The sequence below is a fragment of the Mus pahari genome, unplaced genomic scaffold (genome assembly GCF_900095145.1).
Source record: "Mus pahari unplaced genomic scaffold, PAHARI_EIJ_v1.1 scaffold_4761_1, whole genome shotgun sequence".
NCBI classification, from domain to species: domain Eukaryota; kingdom Metazoa; phylum Chordata; class Mammalia; order Rodentia; family Muridae; genus Mus; species Mus pahari.
In genome coordinates, this window is record NW_018394043.1 from 130575 (window position 1) to 137660 (window position 7086).

The 7086-nt window shown below is 40.6% G+C and overlaps 2 pseudogenes across 1 annotated transcript; both read right to left on the minus strand.

The window, feature by feature from the left end:
• Positions 1–3162: 3162 nt before the first annotated feature.
• Positions 3163–3866, minus strand: LOC110315847 (annotated as a pseudogene).
• Positions 3867–4067: 201 nt separating this feature from the next.
• Positions 4068–5004, minus strand: LOC110315846 (annotated as a pseudogene). The gene has a single exon (XR_003843224.1). The product of XR_003843224.1 is annotated as an elongation factor 1-alpha 1 pseudogene (transcript).
• Between the last annotated feature and the right edge of the window lie 2082 nt (positions 5005–7086).

The following is a 7086-nucleotide window of genomic DNA, read 5'->3' on the forward strand; positions in this document are numbered from 1 at the left end:
CAGGGCCTGGATCCAAATGCATACATCAGATTCAGCCCTGATGATGAACTTATTCAGAAGCAACAACTGGGTCCAGGATTGGCAAATAGCATACAACTAATGTATGACTGCAACTAGCTGCTGGTTCTCAATCAGCGTTGGGTAGGAACCACCACAACCCTGGCTTCTCATCATTGTGGGCAGTCCATAACCCAACCATGCTGAAACTTCAGAGCTTCCCTGAACTCCCCTCACAGTATCCACCTGCAACAGTCAGAGCACCACACACCAAATCACTTAACCCTGTTCAATTTCAGGGATTCTATAGCAAGACTCCCAGAATAACCTTCCACTTCTTCTGACTAGTAGGGTCCCTTGGAAGGAAGCCCTTCTTGGTCAGTGAATCTTCGGTGACATGAGCATCTCCCAAAGAGTTAGAGTGTGCTGAAATAACTCAACAGAGTGGTTCCTGGTACAGGCCGTCAGTGCAGAGGCATACCATTTCCAGATCTGCAGAGTGATGTGCTTTCATAGCAATTCTACCTGTCTTCCTATAGCCCACACATCTGTTTTCCCAGCCAACAATCTAGAGGACCTGCCACTCCAGGTAATCTCTGATTAGGGGCCTGCTCCTCCCCTTTGTGGGCAGTGACCCTGAACTTACAATATCAGGGGTTCCTTCTTGTCTTTTCTCCCATGACAGCACTCTGTAGACACTTTTCCTTATTCCTACTTCAATGAAAGTGGACAGCTTTCACACCATATTACTAAACCTGAAATGGAGTGAACAATCTGTCCCACATGAGGAAGGTTGCCCAGAATATTGCTAATTAAAGAGAATTTAGGGAAAAGGGTTTTTTTGTGGCTTCATGTTTGGTTCAGATAAAATTGGAGATAATTTTCACCTAGCACACAACACAGGAAAAAGGGAAGAAGGTGATGACAAACACTGTGGATCTCTGTTGTTAGCTAGTACATCTTCCTCAGTACAAAGAGAAGAGAAGAGAAGAGAAGAGAAGAGAAGAGAAGAGAAGAGAAGAGAAGAGAAGAGAAGAGAAGAGAAGAGAAGAGAAAGAGAAGAGAGAGAAGAGAAAGGGAAGGGAAGGAAAGGGAAGGAAAGGAAAGGAAAGGAAAGGAAAGGAAAGGAAAGGAAAGGAAAGGAAAGGAAAGGAAAGGAAAGGAAAGGAAAGGAAACAATAACAAAAATATTGATATACTAGCAAATTCTGTAGTTGAACAAAGCTGATACATTGGACCTGTCTATGTATGTTGAATGTGGACTTATTAGAATGGATCACAGTCTGTGGACGAACTCGTCAAACAATAAGTGTACATCAATGGGAAGTTGAAAAATCCAGTATTGGTTCAGTTCTTGTGGCTGAAAAATCTCAACTTATCCTCAGTATATACAAGAATGCATATAAGAGAAAATTATTACGAATATAAATGATGTAGAAAGTATTTATCAACACCTCAAATCATAAAACTCGCCTCAAAATCCATAGTGGAGATAAACAAACCTAGAGCATGTTAAGAATGTGAAGGACAGCCTTCTCTAAAATCTCCTTTATTCAAAAACAAAAGAAAATTCAGACAACTGAACAACTTAAAAATATTCTTTATAAATATCAAAGTTATTTACTCTTCTTGGATTTAAGAAAATAAAATACCTATCAAATTATGGAGAGTATTCAAAACCTTATCCAGTATACTTTCCTTGTGGAATATCAAAAAGGAAACACCAGGAAATTATATACATGATATGAATTATTAAATACTTTTCTGCAAAAATATTCACTAAAGACTTCGTTGGAAAATAAGCTATGAATGTAGCAATATGTTAAGTAGAACTATCAAAATGTTTCCTAATTAAAAGGGAACAGATTTGAATGTATACGTTTCTGAAGCAATTTAAATTTGACAAACAAATATTGATGCCAAAAATGATTCTTCCTCCCCAGCCAAAGTCAAAACATCTATGCTGATATTTTTGTGGAGCAAGATATTCTTCTGTGTGATATGAACATAAATTGTGTAACCATTATTGTATTGACAGTAGTTTTGCCACTGTAATAGTGAATAATAAAGATTTTTTTAACTTCATTTTCATTCTTGCTTTTTGTGTCAATGCAAAATACATTTATTTCAGTGACTTTGTTCATTTCTTTCTGCCTTCTTATGTTGAAACTGTTCTATATGAGGATAGCATTATGAAGTCTATATATTGCAGGTATAACAGTGCTTCTACAACCCCTCAGGTTTCTATGTTGAGAATTCTTTCTTTGGGTCTGTACTCCATTTTTAATTGGGTTATTTGGATTGTTTGTGTCTAACTTTTTTATTTATTTATTTATTTATTTTGGATATTAGACCTCTGTTGGAGATTGGGATGGTGAAGATCTTTTCCTGCCATTTTGTCCTATTGACCTTACAGAAGTGCTGCAGTTTGTTGCAGTCCCATGTATCAATTGTTGATCTTAGTGCCTGAGCCATTGGTGATCTGTTTAGAAAGTTGTCTCCTGTACCAATGCATTCAAGGTATTTATCACTTTCTCTTCTATTGCATTTAGTGTACCAGTTGGTTTTTTTTCCTCATTATACTTGTTTTAATGATCTCAAAATTCTGTGACAGATTTTTGGTCAAGTGGTTTCCATTAAAAAGTACTGATTTTGAAAACTAATAACTTAAAACTGCCACACACACACACACACACACACACACACACACACACACACACACACACACACACACACAAAGGTCCACAAAACATTCTTTCCTTCTGAAGGTTTTACGATGCGTTATCATTAACCAGTCTTTTACTATTAAACTTAAATGACCAATTGAGACACACAATTCTGAGACTGTTCTTCCACCACTGATTAAGACTGGGGTAGCAGGTGTTAGAGATAATAATCATTTAGCCTTCTGAGCTTTCTGGGCAGATTTGGTGACTTTGCCAGCTCCAGCAGCCTTCTTGTCCACAGCTTTGATGACACCCACAGAAACATGTTAAGAACAGCAAAACAACCAAGTGGAGGATAGTCAGAGAAGCTCTCAACACACATGGGCTTGCCAGGGACCATATCAACAACGGCAGCATCACCAGACTTCAGGTATTTGGGGCCATCTTCCACCTTCTTTTTTTTTCTTTGAGTAGCAGCACTGAGATTTATTGGAGCATCTTAATACAGATGCTGGGGCTTGCCCATGGTGCTCTTGATGAACAAAGCCTGGACGTTTTGCCAGTTTTTCTTGAGCAAGGACGCCAAGAAATTGATAGCCAGATGGATGTTGTAGAGCAGCTCATCATCCGTCATCTTCACATGGCCAACAGCGATGGCCAGACACAGCACCTTCTTCATCTGGAACTTGATGGTAGACTTCACCTCATCCACTTTGGCCACCATGTTATCATTTTGTGTCAGCAGGGAGGGGAACTTGCCAGCCTTGTTGAGGCCTGGGCCCAGGATAGGTGGGATCTGCTTAATCAGAGACTCAGAGGCCAAAAAGGCATCGTACTTCTTGGCCAGCTTCTTGACCAACTTCTTGTTCTTGTTCAGCTTCTTGAGCACCTCGATATCCATGTGGGGATGTCCATGGCCTTGACTTCATCACAGTGCTGCTGGTCCCCCAGGATGCACACCGAGAACTTGGGGCGAGGGGTGGACTTAAGCCTGACAGTGCCCGAGAAACGTTTGTCCTTCTGAGGGTCATAGTTCTTCATGCTGATCTGCAGCTCCACCTTCCCCAGAACCTTGCAGCGCTTGCGCTGGTTCCCGTGCAGGACTTCCCGCACCACCTCTTACAGAGAATGGTGGGAGACTTTGCTGCTCATGACTGCAGCTGTCGCAGAAACCGGAAAAGAAGCCATCTTCCAGCTTCTTACCAGAGCGACGATCAATCTTTTCTTTAAGCTCAGCAAACTTGCATGCTATGTGGGCTGTGTGACTATCCAGATCAGGAGCATAGCCAGCACTAATTTGGCCTGGATGGTTCAGGATAATCACCTGAGCAGTGAAGCCAACTGCTTCCATTGGTGGGTCATTTTTGCTGTCACCAGTCTAACATATTTGACAGACACATTCTTTACATTGAAGCCCACATTGTCCCCAGGAAGAGCTTCACTCAAAACTTCATGGTGCATTTCAACAGACTTGACTTCAGTTGTTACATTGACTGGAGCAAAGGTAACCACCATGCCGGGTTTGAGAACACCAGTCTCCACTCAGCCCACAGGGGCAGTGCCAATGCCCCCAATTTTATAGACATCTTGGAGGGGCAGTCGCAGAGGCTTGTCAGTTGGACGAGTTGGCGGTAGGATGCAGTCCAAAGCTTCCAGCAGCGTGGTGCCACTGGCACTGCCATCTTTGCGGGTGACTTTGCATCCCTTGAACCAAGGCATATTAGCACTTGGCTCCAGCATGTTGTCACCATTCCAACCAGAAATTGGCACAAATGCTACTGTGTCAGGGGTTGTAGCCAATTTTCTTAATGTAGGTGCTGACTTCCTTAACGATTTCCTCGTATCTCTTCTGACTGTAAGGTGGCTCGGTGGAATCCATTTTGTTGACACCAACAATCAGCTGTTTCACACCCAGGGTGTAAGCCAGAAGAGCATGCTCACGGGTCTGCCCATTCTTGGAGATACCAGCTTCAAATTCACCAACACCAGCAGCAACAATCAGGACAGCACAGTCAGCCTGGGATGTGCCTATAATCATGTTTTTGATGAAATCTCTGTGTCCTGGGGCATCAATGATGGTCACATAGTATTTGCTGGTCTCAAATTTCCACAGGGAGATGTCAATAGTGATACCACACTCACACTCTGCTTTCAGTTTGTCCAAGACCCAGGCGTACTTGAAGGAGCCCTTTCCCATCTCAGCAGCCTCCTTCTCAAACTTCTCGATGGTTTGTTTGTCGATCCCACCACATTTGTAGATCAGGTGGCCAGTTGTGGTGGACTTGCCAGAGTCTACGTGTCCGATTACGATGATGATGATGTGAGTCTTTCCCTCTCCCATTTTTGCTTTGAATTAGAGGTGGCTTTCACAACACCTGCAAACTCGTTGCGAAAAAAGGTAGTGTACCAGTTATATTGACTTCTTTGATTCATTTCAAATTTTGTTTTGTTCGGGGTGATAGAACTTTATTTTCTTTCTTTTACCTATAGACATCCAGTTAGAACAACATTTGTTGAAGATGCTTGCAAGTTTTCATTGTATGATTTTTGCATTCTTTGTCAAAAATCTACTGTTTATAGGTGTGTGGGTTTATTTCAGGATCTTCAATTCAATTCCATTGATGAACCTGTATGTTTCTGTAACAATACCATGTAGTTTTTATAAACATTGCTCTGTAGCACAGTTTGGTATCAGGGATGCTGAAACCCCAAGAAGTTTTTTTTGTTGTTAAAAACTTTTATAGCTAACTTTGGCTTGTTGTTCTTTCTTGGGAAGTTGAGAATTGCTTTTTCAAGCTCTGTAAATAGTTGTGTTTGAATTTTGATGGGAAATGCATTGAGTCTATACATTTTGTTTATTAAGACGGACATGTTCACTATGTTAATCTTAACAATCCTTGACCATAGGAGATTCTCCCATCTTCTGATATCTTCCTTCATTTCTGTCTTCAGAGACTTGAAGTACTTTTCATCCATGGTTACCACTTGCTTCCTTAAATACACTGAGATATTTTATTGTATTTGTGGCTATTGTAAAGGGTGTTCTTTCCATAATTTGTTTCTCACCCCATTTATTGTTTGGATAAATGAAAGCTATGAATATTACTTTAAATTAAGGATGTATCAAGCCACTTTGGTGAAGTTGTATAGAAGCTGTAGAAATTCTTTGGCAGTATCTTTTGGGTTGCTTATGTATAGTTTCATATTATCTGTGAATACTGAAATTTTGACCATTTGCCTTACAAACACTCACATCAAGGTTTAGAGAGGTCAACCAGTACAAGGAAAAGAGTCCTAAGAGCAAGCAAAATCGTCCAAGACACACTCACTCCCAGTCAGCAGCCCTCACACACACACCCAAAATATCAGCAGGCTACCATAACGTATATGCAAAGTGCGTAGTATAGATCCATGCAGGCTACAGATTGTGCTTCATTATACGTAAAACCCCATGATTCCATCTCAGTTATTTCTCTTGGGTGTGCTCTTCCTGTGTCTTCCACAGGCCTGTCTTCCATGATTTTGCCGCCAATCTTTTCTTTGGTTTCCTAAGTTCCTAGGTTAGGAAAGTAATGGAGACTGCAAACCTGGGTCCTCTCTGCCTAATGTTTAGGTGTGGATGTCTTCAACTACTCCTATCACCTGCTGGAGGCTGATTTTCTAATTATAACTGGAATAGATGCAAAATTTTGAATAAATAGAATATAATTAGGGAGTTTCTTGAGGGTTTTTTGTTTTTTTTTTTTGGTTTGGTTAATTTAGTTTCTCTCTCTGTGTGTGTATGGTTTTTATGTTTTGTTTTGTTTTTGTTTTTAGGTGTGGGATTCTTCAATTACTTGAATCACCTGCTGGAGGCCGACTTTCTAATTACAATTATGTAAGCACCAAATTTTGAATGTATAGAATATCCTAAGGAGTTTCTTGAGTTTTCTTTCTTTGTTTAGTTTTGGTTTCTGTGTGTGTGATTTTTTTGTTTGTTTGGGTGGTTTTTTTCTGACAGTTTTGTTTGCATCTAACTTGTGTCTTGGGACTATCCTGCTTCTACTCTCTGGTCAACAAGCAGTGTCAATTACAGGNTCCTTCTGTCGTGGGCCTTAAATTAAACTAGTGAAGTGGTTACCCTCAAAAGTTCTGTGCAACCATTGACCTAGCATATCTTGTAAGCAGGACAGTTTATAGGCTGCAGGTTTTGTCCCTGGATTGGTGAATCAAAATAAAGAGAATGGACAATTACTAGTCTATGTCCTCCGTTAAAGAAGTACACACTAGAGTCAANCACAAAGATTACAGGGATTATCCACTACACTAGTTTTATTTCTCTGCACATGTGTTCCACTATTACAGTCATTTCTNCCTATACTCTTTCCCTCAGTCCCCTCCTCAGCCTGTTACACCCTGATCCTAAAGACCCCAAAGTATGCCT